The sequence below is a fragment of the Nyctereutes procyonoides genome, unplaced genomic scaffold (genome assembly GCF_905146905.1).
Source record: "Nyctereutes procyonoides isolate TBG_1078 unplaced genomic scaffold, NYPRO_anot_genome, whole genome shotgun sequence".
Taxonomy (NCBI): domain Eukaryota; kingdom Metazoa; phylum Chordata; class Mammalia; order Carnivora; family Canidae; genus Nyctereutes; species Nyctereutes procyonoides.
Genome location: NW_026575125.1, coordinates 61,527,346 through 61,538,855, shown reverse-complemented (window position 1 = coordinate 61,538,855; position 11,510 = coordinate 61,527,346).

Below are 11,510 nucleotides of genomic sequence, written 5' to 3'. Positions count from 1 at the left end.
GTCAATTTTGATTAGAGTTAGCTGTGCCTCCTGCATCTGAATGTCTGTTTCCTTCTCCAGATTAGGGAAGATTTTAGCTGTGATTTCCACAAACAAGTTGTGTGCCACCTCTTCTCTCTTATTCTTCTTCTGGGACTCCTATGATATGAATATTTGATGAAGTTAATGAGATAACTCATTAACAGTTTCACAGTTTAAGTCTTTTATCAAGATCCATAATCCTTCACTCATTCTTTTATCAGCTTCATTATTTTTTGTAATTTTATCCTCTATATCACTTATTCATTCCTCTGTTCTTACATCCACTCTGGATGTTAAGTGGTCAATACATCCACTCTGCTTGAATCTCAGTTATATTTTTCATTTCTAACTGGTTTTGTTATAATGATTTGATCTTTGTGGTAAGGGACTCCCTGATGTCTTCCTTTATTTATATATGTAATATAAACACACACACACACACACACACACATACACACACACGCACACGTATTCAGAAGCAGAATTTAGTGATTCATTTATTACATATAACACCCAGTGATCATCATAACAAGTGTCCTCCTTAATACCCATCACCCATTTATTCCATCCCCAATGACCCTCCCTCCATCAACCTTTAGATTGTTCTCTATATTTAAGAGTCTGTTTTATGGCTTGCCTCTTTCTTTCTTCCTATATGTTAACCTGTTTTGAATCTTAAATTCCACATATGAGTAAAATCATATGGTATTTTCCTTCTCTGACTGATATTTTTCACTTAGCAAAATACTCTCGAGTTCCTGGGTGCCTGAGTGACTCAGTTGGTTAAGAGTCAAACTGATGATTTCAGCTCATGTCATGATCTCAGAGTTGTGAGATGAGCCCCACATCTGGTTCCATGCTGGGTGTGGAGCCTGTTCAAGATTCTGTGTTTCCCTCTCCCTGTCCCTCTCCCATCTGCCTCTAAAAAAAAAGGAAAAACAAAAAACTCTCCAGCTCCATCCACATTATGCCAAAGAGAAAGATTTTATATATATAATATATATATAATATATATATAATATATATATATATATTCCTCATTTTCTTTATGAACTCACCAGTCAATGTACATGTAAGCTCTTTCCATAGTCTACCTTTTCTTGATAAGCTCCTATATACATTGGGTTGCACATGCCCCTTCAAAACAGTATTTTGTATACTTTGGGTAAATAACTAGTAGTGCAATTACTGTATTGTAGAGTAGTTCAATTAATATATTGTAGAATATTTTTGTTTGAAAAGTTTTGAGGAACCTCCACACTGTTCTCCACGGTGGCTGCACCAGTTTGCATTCCCATCAACAATAGAAGAGAGTTTATCTTTCTCTGCACTCTTGCCAATACCTGCTATTTTCTGTGTTATCATTTTAGCCATTCTGTGAGGTGGTATCATATCATGTTTTTAATTTGTATGTTCCTGATGATGAATGACGTTGAGCATCTTTTCATGTATCTTTTACCCATAAGAATGTCTTCTTTGGAAAAATGTCTATTCATGTCCTCTGCCCATTTCTTAACTAGATTATTTGTTTTTTGGATATTGAGTTTGATAACTTCTTTATAGATTTTAGATACTAACCCTTTATTGGATATTTCATTTGAAAATATATTCTTCCATTCTGTAGGCTGACTTTTAGCTTTGTTGATTCTTTCCTTTGGTGTACAGAAGCTTTTTATCTTGATGAAGTCCCAATAGTTCATTTTTTTATAAATTAATTTTTATTGGTGTTCAATTTACCAACATACAGAATAACACCCAGTGCTCATCCCGTCAAGTGTCCCCCTCAGTGCCCGTCACCCATTCACCCCCACCCCCGCCCTCCTCCCCCTCCACCACCCCTAGTTCATTTCCCAGAGTTAGAAGTCTTTATGTTCTGTCTCCCTTTCTGATATTTCTCACACATTTCTTCTCCCTTCCCTTATATTCCCTTTCACTATTATTCATATTCCCCAAATGAATGAGAACATACACTGTTTGTCCTTCTCCGGTTACTGTGGCCAAGTTCAAAAAGGGTGTTGCCTGAGTTCTCCTCTGGGATTTTGATGGAATCTTGTCTCACATTTAGATCTTTCATCCATTTTGAGTTTATCTTTGTGTATGGTGCAAGAGAGTGGTCCAGTTTCATACTTCTGCATGTGGATGTCCAATTTTCCCAGCACCATTTATTGAAGAGACTGTCTTTCTTCCAGTGGATCGTCTTTCCTCCTTTATCGTATATTAGTTGACCATAAAGTTCAGGGTCCACTTCTGGCTTCTCTATTCTGTTCCATTGATCTATATGTCTGTTTTTGTGCCAGTACCACACTGTCTTGATGACCACAGCTTTGTAGTACAACCTGAAATCTGCCATTGTGATTCCCCCAGGTATGGTTTTCTTTTTTAAAATTCCCCTGGCTGTTCGGGGTCTTTTCTGATTCCACACAAATCTTAAAATAATTTGTTCTAAGTCTCTGAAGAAAGTCCATGGTATTTTGATAGGGATTGCATTATACGTGTAAATTGCCCTGGGTAACATTGACATTTTCACAATATTAATTCTGCCAATCCATGAGCATGGAATATTTTTCCATCTCTTTGTGTCTTCCTCAATTTCTTTCAGAAGTGTTCTATAGTTTTTAGGATATATTTTGAGAACCATTTGAATGGTAAATGGTTCTCCAACCTTTTATTTTCAGGTTGTAGGTGTCCTTCTGTCTAAAATGAGTCTCTTGTAGACAGCAAATAGATGGGTCCTGCTTTTTTATCCAGTCTGAAACCCTGCGCCTTTTGATGGGGTCATTAAGCCCGTTCACGTTCAGAGTTACTATTGACAGATATGAGTTTAGTGTCATCATGATATCTATTTAGTCCTTGTTTTTGTGGATTGTTCCACTGAACTTCTTCTTAAAGGGGAATTTTAAGAGTCCCCCTTAAAATTTCTTGCAGAGCTGGTTTGGAGGTCACATATTCTTTCAGTTCCTGCCTGTCTTGGAAGCTCTTTATCTCTCCTTCCATTTTGAATGAGAGCCTTGCTGGATAAAGTATTCTTGGTTGCATGTTCTTCTCATTTAGGACCCTGAATATATCCTGCCAGCCCTTTCTGGCCTGCCACGTCTCTGTGGAGAGGTCTGCTGTTACCCTAATATTCCTCCCCATGAAAGTCAGGGACTTCTTGTCTCTTGCTGCTTTAAGGATCTTCTCTTTATCTTTGGAATTTGCAAGCTTCACTATTAGATGTCGAGGTGTTGAACAGTTTTTATTGATTTTAGGGGGGGATCTCTCTATTTCCTGGATCTGAATGCCTGTTTCCCTTTCCAGATTGGGAAAGTTTTCATCTAGGATTTGTTCAAATACATATTCTGGCCCTCTGTCCCTTTCGGCGCCCTCGGGAACCCCAATTAAACGTAGCTTTTTCTTCCTTAGACTGTCATTTATTTCCCTTAATCTGTCTTCATGGTCCCTTAATTGTTTGTCTCTTTTATCCTCAGTTTCCCTCTTTGCCATTAACTTGTCTTCTATGTCACTCACTCGTTCTTCCACCTCGTTAACCCTCGTCATTAGGACTTCTAGTTTGGATTGCATCTCATTCAATTGATTTTTAATTTCTGCCTGATTGGATCTAAATTCTGCAGTCATGAAGTCTCGTGAGTCCTTAATGCTTTTTTCTAGAGCCACCAGTAGCTGTAGAATAGTGCTTCTGAATTGGCTTTCTGACATTAAAGTGTAATCCAGATTTTGTAACTCTGTGGGAGAGACGGCTGTTTCTGATTCTTTCTTTTGAGGTGAGGTTTTCCTTCTAGTCATTTTGCTCAGTGCAGAGTGGCCAAAAACAAGTTGTATTGGAACACGGGGGAGTATCACTGGTCGATCTAGCTGGTCTTCTGGGGGAGAGGCCTGCTGTGCTGATTTTCAGGTGTTAGCACTTGGGGGAGCTGCTCTGCCCCTGCCTGCTGCAGGGCTCAGCGGGGGTTGTTTACCCCGTGAGGCCCCAGGAGGAACAGCCGCAGTTGCTATGACAATTCTGGAAGCCTGGATTCAGCCTGAGCAGGAACTACGGGGCTCGGGGCTCTCGGTTCTCCGTCTGCAGGGCCTGGAGGCTCCGGGGCGGGGCCGCTGATCTGCTCAGCTCGGGGCAGGAGCGTCCTCTCTGTCCTGGGCCCTCCCGGCCTCTGCCTGTCTTGGGGGGAGGCCGGATCCTGGGCTGTGTCCCGGCGCCCTGTGCTCCGGGGCCTGCGCTGTTGGATTTGCGCTCCCGCCCTGCAGCTCCCTCCCTGGAGCCGCTCCCGAGCCCCTCCGAGCTGCTCCGGTGCGCGCTGCAGCCCTTAGGGAGCTCGGTGCACTCTCCCGGGGCGCAGGTGTCTGTTAGTGTCCCAGGGAGCCCGAGGGCATCCCCGCTCTCCTGGGTCCTGCTCCAACTTCCTGCGAGCCCCTTTCCCCCGGGAAGGTTGGTGCCGCTCCTGCTTCTCCGGGACGGGGCTCTCCTGTCCTGGGGACACTCGCCCCGGCCTCAGCCCGGCTCCTCGCGGGGCCCCTCCCCCTTGGATGCCTTTTGTTTCTTTATTTCTTTTCCCCCATCTTTCTACCTGGATAGAAGCGCGAACTCTTCTCACTGTAGCATTCCAGCTGGTCTCTCTTTACATCTCAGGCCAAATTCGTAGATTTTCAGGATGATTTGAAGGTTATCTAGGTAATTTGGTGGGGACAGGTGACTTGGGGACCCTGCTCTTCCGCCATCTTGCCCCTCCTCCCTCCCAATATTTCATTTTTGCTTTCCCCGCCCTCTTGCCTCAGGACATGTGACTAGTAAGAATTTTCTGCAGCTGAGGTCAAAGATATTGCTGCCTGTGTTTTCTTCTAAGATTTTGATGGTTTCCTCTCTCACATTTTGGTCTTCCATTCATTTTTAATTTATTTTTGTGTATGATGCAAGAAAGTTGTTGAGTTTCATTCTTCTGCATGTTACTGTCCAGTTCTCAACACTGTTTGTTGAAGAGACTGCCTTTTTCACATTGGATATTCTTTCCTGCTTTGTAAAAAATTAGTTGACCATATAGTTGTGGGTTAATTTCTGGGTTTCTATTCTATTCTATTCTATTCTATTCTATTCTATTCTATTCTATTGATAGAAGTATCTGTTTTTATGCCAGGACCATATTTTCTTCATGAGCATAGCTTTGTAGTAGCTTCTAGTCCAAAACTGTGATGCCTCTTGCTTTGCTTTTCTTTTTCAGTATTTCTTTGTGATTTTGGGTCCTTTGGTATTTCCATACAAAGTTTAACATAGAGTATTCCAGCTGTGTGAAATATGCTGGTGCTGTTTTGTTAGAGATTCCGTGAAATATGTAGATTCCTTTGGGTAATGTAGTCATTTAAAAAATATATGTTCTTCTAATTCTTAAGCATGGAATGATTTTCCATTTCTTTGTGTCCTCTTAATTTCTTTTGTCAGTATTCTATAGTTTTCAGAACACAGACCTTTAACCTCTTTGGTTAGGTTTATTCCTAGGCATCTTATGGTTTTTGGTGTAATTGTAAATGAGATAGAATCCTTGATTTCATTTTCTGCTGCTTCATAACTGGTGTATGAAAAACAGCAGATTTCTTTACAATGATTTTATATCCTGCAACTTTAATGAATTCATGTATTAGTTCTATCAACTTTTGTGGATTATCTCAGATATTTTACATACAGTATTATGCCATCTGCACATACTGAAAGTTTAAATTCTTTGCCAATTTGAGTAACATTTATTTCTTTTTAATGTTTGCTTGCTGATGCCAAGACTTCTAGTATTATGTTACATAACAATGGTGAAAGTGGCAATCCCTGTCTTGACCTGACTGTAGAGGGAATGCTCTCAGTTTTTGCCCATTTAGGATAATATTAGCTGAAGGTCTTTCATATATGGCCTTTATGATGTTGAAGTATGTTCCATCTATACCTACTTTATTGATAATGAATGCTGTTTTTTGTCAAATCCTTTTTCTGCATCTGTTGAGAGGATCATATTGTTCTTATCCTTTATTTTATTAATGTGCTATATCATGCTGATTGATTTGTGGATATTGAACCATCCCTGCAGCCTAGGAATAAATTTCACTTGATCATGTTGAATAAATCATTTAATGTACTGTTTGATTCAATTGTCTAGTATCTGTGTGAGAATTTTTGCCTCCATGTTCATCAGAGATATTGCCTGTAATGCTTTTTAGTGTGTTCCTTGGTTTTGGAAACAAGGTAATTGTGGACTCTCATACAATGAGTTTGTAAGTTGCCCTCTCGTTTATATTTTTTGAAACAAGTTCAAGAAGAATAGGTATTAACTCTTTTTAAATATCTGGTAGAATTTCACTGGGAAGTCCTCTGGCCCTGGACTTCTCTTTGGTAGGAGAGTTTTTATTACACATTCAATTTCTCTGCTAGTTATGGGCCTTTTCAAATTTTCTAATTTTTATGTTTTAGTTTCTGCAGTTTGTATGTTTCTAGGAGCTTATCCATTTCTTCCAAAATGCTCAATTTTTGACATATATTTTTTTCATAATATTCTCTTATAATTGTATTTCTGTGGTGTTTGTGATCTCTCCTCTGTTATTCTTGATTTTATTTATTTGGGCCCTTTCTCTTTTCTTTCTAATAAGTCTGGCCAGGGGTTTATCAATGTTATTAATTCTTTAAATGAACCAGCTCTTAGTTTTGTTGCTCTGTTTTACTGTGGGTTTTGTTTGTTTGTTTCCATATTGTTTATTTGTGTTCCAATCTTTATCATTTCCTTTCTTCTGCTGCCTTTAGGTTTTACTTGCTGTTCCTTTCCTAGCTCCTTTAGGTGTAAGGTTAAGTCGTGTATTTGAGATTTTTCTTGCTTCTTGAGGTAGGCCTATATTGCAATACACTTCCCTCTTATGACTACATTTGCTAAGTCCCAAAGGTTTTGGTCTGTTGTCTTTTCATTTGCATTTGCTTCCACATGTTATTTTTTTTCTTTCCTGGTTAACCCATTCATTCTTTAGTAGATATTCTTTAGACTATCTATATTACAGGCCTTTCCAATTTTTTCCTGTTAATCACTTCAAGTTTCATAGTATTATAGTCTGAAAATGTAGATTTTGTGATCTCAATATTTTTATAGAGGACTGATATGTGACCCAGTATGTGACTTATTCTGGAGAATGTTCCATGTACGTTCAAAAAGGATGTGTATTCTGCTGCTTGAGCATGAAATGTTCTGCATATATCTGTTAGACATTCTTGTCCAGTGTGTCATTCAGATCCAGTTTCCTTGTTGATTTTGTTTAGATTATCTGTACATTGGTGTTTGTGGGATGTTAACGTCCTCTACTATCATTGCATTGTTATCAATGAGTTTCTTTTTTTAATTTCATTTTTTCTTCCAGTATTTTTATTTATTTTTTATGATTTTTAATTTATTTATTCATAGAGACACAGAGAGAGAGAGAGAGAGAGAGACAGAGACAGAGAGAGAGAGAGAGAGAGGCAGAGACACAGGCAAAGGGAGAAGCAGGCACCATGCAGAGAGCCTGACATGGGATTCGATCCAGGGTCTCCAGGATCATGCCCTAGTGCAGGCGACGCTAAACTGCTGTGCCACTGGGGCTGCCCAATGAGTTTCTTTATGTTTGTTATTAATTGATTTATATATTTTGGTTGAGGGCATAAGTATTTACAATTGTTAGATCTTCTTGAATGATAAACCCCTTAACTATAATATATTACCCTCCTTCTATTTTTACTATCTTTGGTTTAACATCTGGTTTTCTGATATAAGTATGGCTACTGCTGCTTTGTTTTGGCATCCATTGGCATGAGAGATGGTTCTCCATCCCCTCACTTTCAATTTTCAGGTGTCTTAGGTCTAGAAGGAATTTCTCATAGGCAGCATCTAGATGGATCTTTTTGTTGTTTATACATTCTGATACTCTACATCTTTTGATTGGATCATTCGGTCCATTTACATTTGTAGCTATTAATTTTTTTAAACACTAGGTTTTGTTTTTTTTTAAGATTTTATTTCTTCATGAGACACACACACACATACACACACACACAGTGTCAAAGACATAGGCAAAGGGAGAATCAGGACTTCTGCAAGGACCCTGATGTGGGACTCAATCCTGGACTCTGGGGTCATGCCTTGAGCCAAAGGCAGACACTAAACAACCGAGCCACCCAGGTGTCCCCATTCATAGTTATTATTGAGAGATATGAATTTAGTGCCTTGTATTGCCTTAAACTCTTGTTTCTGGTTGTTTTCTCTTTTCCTTTCTAGTTTGTCACTTTTGCTCTTTCTTTCCCACTCAGACTCCACTTTAATATTTTTTCAGGGCTTCTTTAGTGGTCAAGAAGTCCTTTGGTTTTTGTTTGTCTGTGAACAGTAGTGTTCCTTCTATTCTGAATGATAACCTTGCTGCAGAAAGTATCTTTATGGCTGCATATTTTTCTCATTTACCATTTTGAATATATCATGCCACTTTCTTCTGGCCTGCCAACTTTCTGTGGACAAGTATGCTGTGAACCTGATTTGTTTTCCCTTGTATGGTAAAGACTTTTTTCTCTTGATGCTTTCAGGATTCTTTCTTTGCCTGTGTATTTCATAAATTTGACTACAGTATGTTTTGGTGTTGGCCAGTTTTTGTTGAATTTATTTATATTTTAATAATAAATTTATTTTTATTCGTGTTCAATTTGCCAACACAGGTTTTGTTGAATTTAGTGGAAGTTTTCTCTGCTTCTTGGATTTCAGTGTTTCTTTTCCCAGATTAGGCAAGTTTTCAACAATATTTGTAAAATTAAAGTTTTGTACCTTTTCCCTCTCGTTTTCCTCTGGGATTCCTATGATATGAATACTATTATGATTTAAGGAGTCACTGTCTTCCCCATGTCTTCATTCATGATCCAATGCTTTTCTTTCCTTCTTTTCAGCTTCATTATTTTCCAAAATTTTATATTCTGTATCACTGATTCATTGCCCTGTTTTATCCAACTTTCTTATCATTTCATCCAGTCAATTTCCCATCTTGGTTATAGCATTTTTTATTTCTACCTGACTAGTTTTAATTCATTTATCTCTGCAGTACTGAATTCTCTATTGTCTTCTATACTTTCCTCAAGCCCAGTTAGCATCCTTAGGATTGTGTTTTTAAATTCTGATTTAGGCATCTTATTTATATCTGTCTTGGTTAAATCCCTGGCAATTATTTCTTCCTTTTGAGATGAAATCCTGTGTCTGTCAGTTTCTCTAGGTCAGTGTGTGTGTGTGTGTGTCTGTGTGTGTGTGTGTGGTGTGTGTGTTAGGCAAATCTTTTATATTCCTGCCCCTGAGAATAATGCCTATATTAAGAAGAGGTCCTATCCACATGCAGAAGAATAAAACTAGACCATTATATTACACCATACACAATGATAAACTCAAAATGGATGAAAGATCTAAATGTGAGGCAAGACTCTATCCTAGAAGAGAACACAGGCAACATCCTTTTTGAACTTGGCCACAGCAACCTCTTGCAAGATATATCCACGAAGGCAAGAGAAACAACAGCAAAAATGAATTATTGGGATTTCATCAAGATAAAAAGCTTCTGCACAGCAAAAGAAACAGTCAACGAAACTAAAAGACAACCTACAGAATGGGAGAAGATATTTGCAAATGACATATCAGATAAAGGGCTAGTTTCCAAGATCTATAAAGAACTTCTTAAACTCAACAGCAAAGAAACAAACAATCCAATCTTGAAATGGGCAAAAGACATGAAGAGAAATTTCACTGAGGAAGACATAGACATGACTAACAAGCACATGAGAAAATGCTCCACATCACTTGTCATCAGGGAAATACAAATCAAAAGCACAATGAGATATGACCTCATGCCAGTGAGAATGGGGAAAATTAACAAGACAGGAAACAACATTATTGGAGAGGATGTGGATAAAGGGGAACCATCTTGCACTGTTGATGGTAATGTAAACTGGTGCAGCCACTCTGGAAAACTGTGTGGAGGTTCCTCAAAGAGTTAAAAATAGAACTTCCCTAGGACTCAGCAATTGCACTGCTGGGGATTTACCCCAAAGATACAGATGCAGTGAAATGCCAGGACACCTACACCCTGATGTTTATAGCAGCAATGTCCACAATAGCCAAACTGTGGAAGGAGCCTCGGTGTCCATCAAAAGATGAATGGATAAAGAAGATGTGGTCTATGTATACAATAAAATATTACTCAGCCATTAGAAATGACAAATACCCACCATTTGCTTCGATGTGGATGGACCTGGAGGGTATTATGCTCAGTGAAATAAGTTAATCGGAAAAGGACAAGCATTATATGGTTTCATTCATTTGGGGAATATAAAAATTAGTGAAAGGGAATAAAGGGAAAGAAGAGAAAATGAGTGAAAATATCAGTGAGGGTGACAAAACATGAGACACCTAACTCTGGGAAATGAACAAGGTGTGGTGGAAGGGGAGGTGGGCGGGGCGTTGGGGTGACTGGGTGATGGGCACTGAGGGAGCACTTGTTGGGATGAGCACTGGGTGTTATGCTATATGTTGGCAAATTGAACTCCAATAATTTTTTTTAAATGGAAAAAAAAGAAGAGGTCCTATATTGTCCTGGGCCTGGTGTTTCAGGAAATGGTTCATAGTGTGCATACTATTGTTATATTTCGGCCTGCAATTTTCCTCAGGTCAGTCCTCTGCGTATTTCCTCCTTACGTGCAGTGGAGAATGTTTGGAACTTGTCCATTGTGCGACACATCTTAACTATGTGTGTTTTGGTCTCCTTGTTAAAAGAAGCTAGATCCTACTTCCCCTAGACCTGGCTTAGTAGCACCCTATGATCAGTAGACTTGTGTACGCTAGATTTTTATACTGAGCTTCTTGGGTAAGAGCCTCCTACATTGGTTCTCAGGCATACTTGTTGTAGTAAAGATGCACCTTCAGGATGCAGAGGGGCAGGGCTTAGTGTAAGTGGTTTCAGCCTCTATTGGGGATACTCTGTTGCTCACTGAAGTTTGTCAGTGCTGATGGGGTGAAAATTGCATTGCCTTGCAATCTCGTCCCTGGAACAGTGAGTTCATGCTCACTACTATTCAGGAAGCTCTCATAGAAGAGTGAACAATCTTCCCCCTTATTTCCCCAGCTTTTGTCAGATCCTTGCCTTTACCCTGTCTGTATTTGAGTTATCTGTCTGCCAGGCAGCACAGTTCTCCTGTGTTTTATCTCAGCCACATGTCTGGGTTTCAAAACTCCAAATTTTAGGGACCCCATATGGTGTGGACCTGTACTGATATTCTGGGGCAGTGTCTCACCACACTGTGACTGGTGCCAGTTTGTCCCAGAAAAGTGGCCACTGAACCATGAAACATTTCTGAATGTATGGTAAAGTGCAACAGAATGCTGGTACCCAGGTTTGCTACCCTAATTGCATGTCTCTGTTTCTATGCTAATGGACAAGGCAGTATGTTGGTGCCTGCCAGTTCTTTTCTTCCTAGAAAG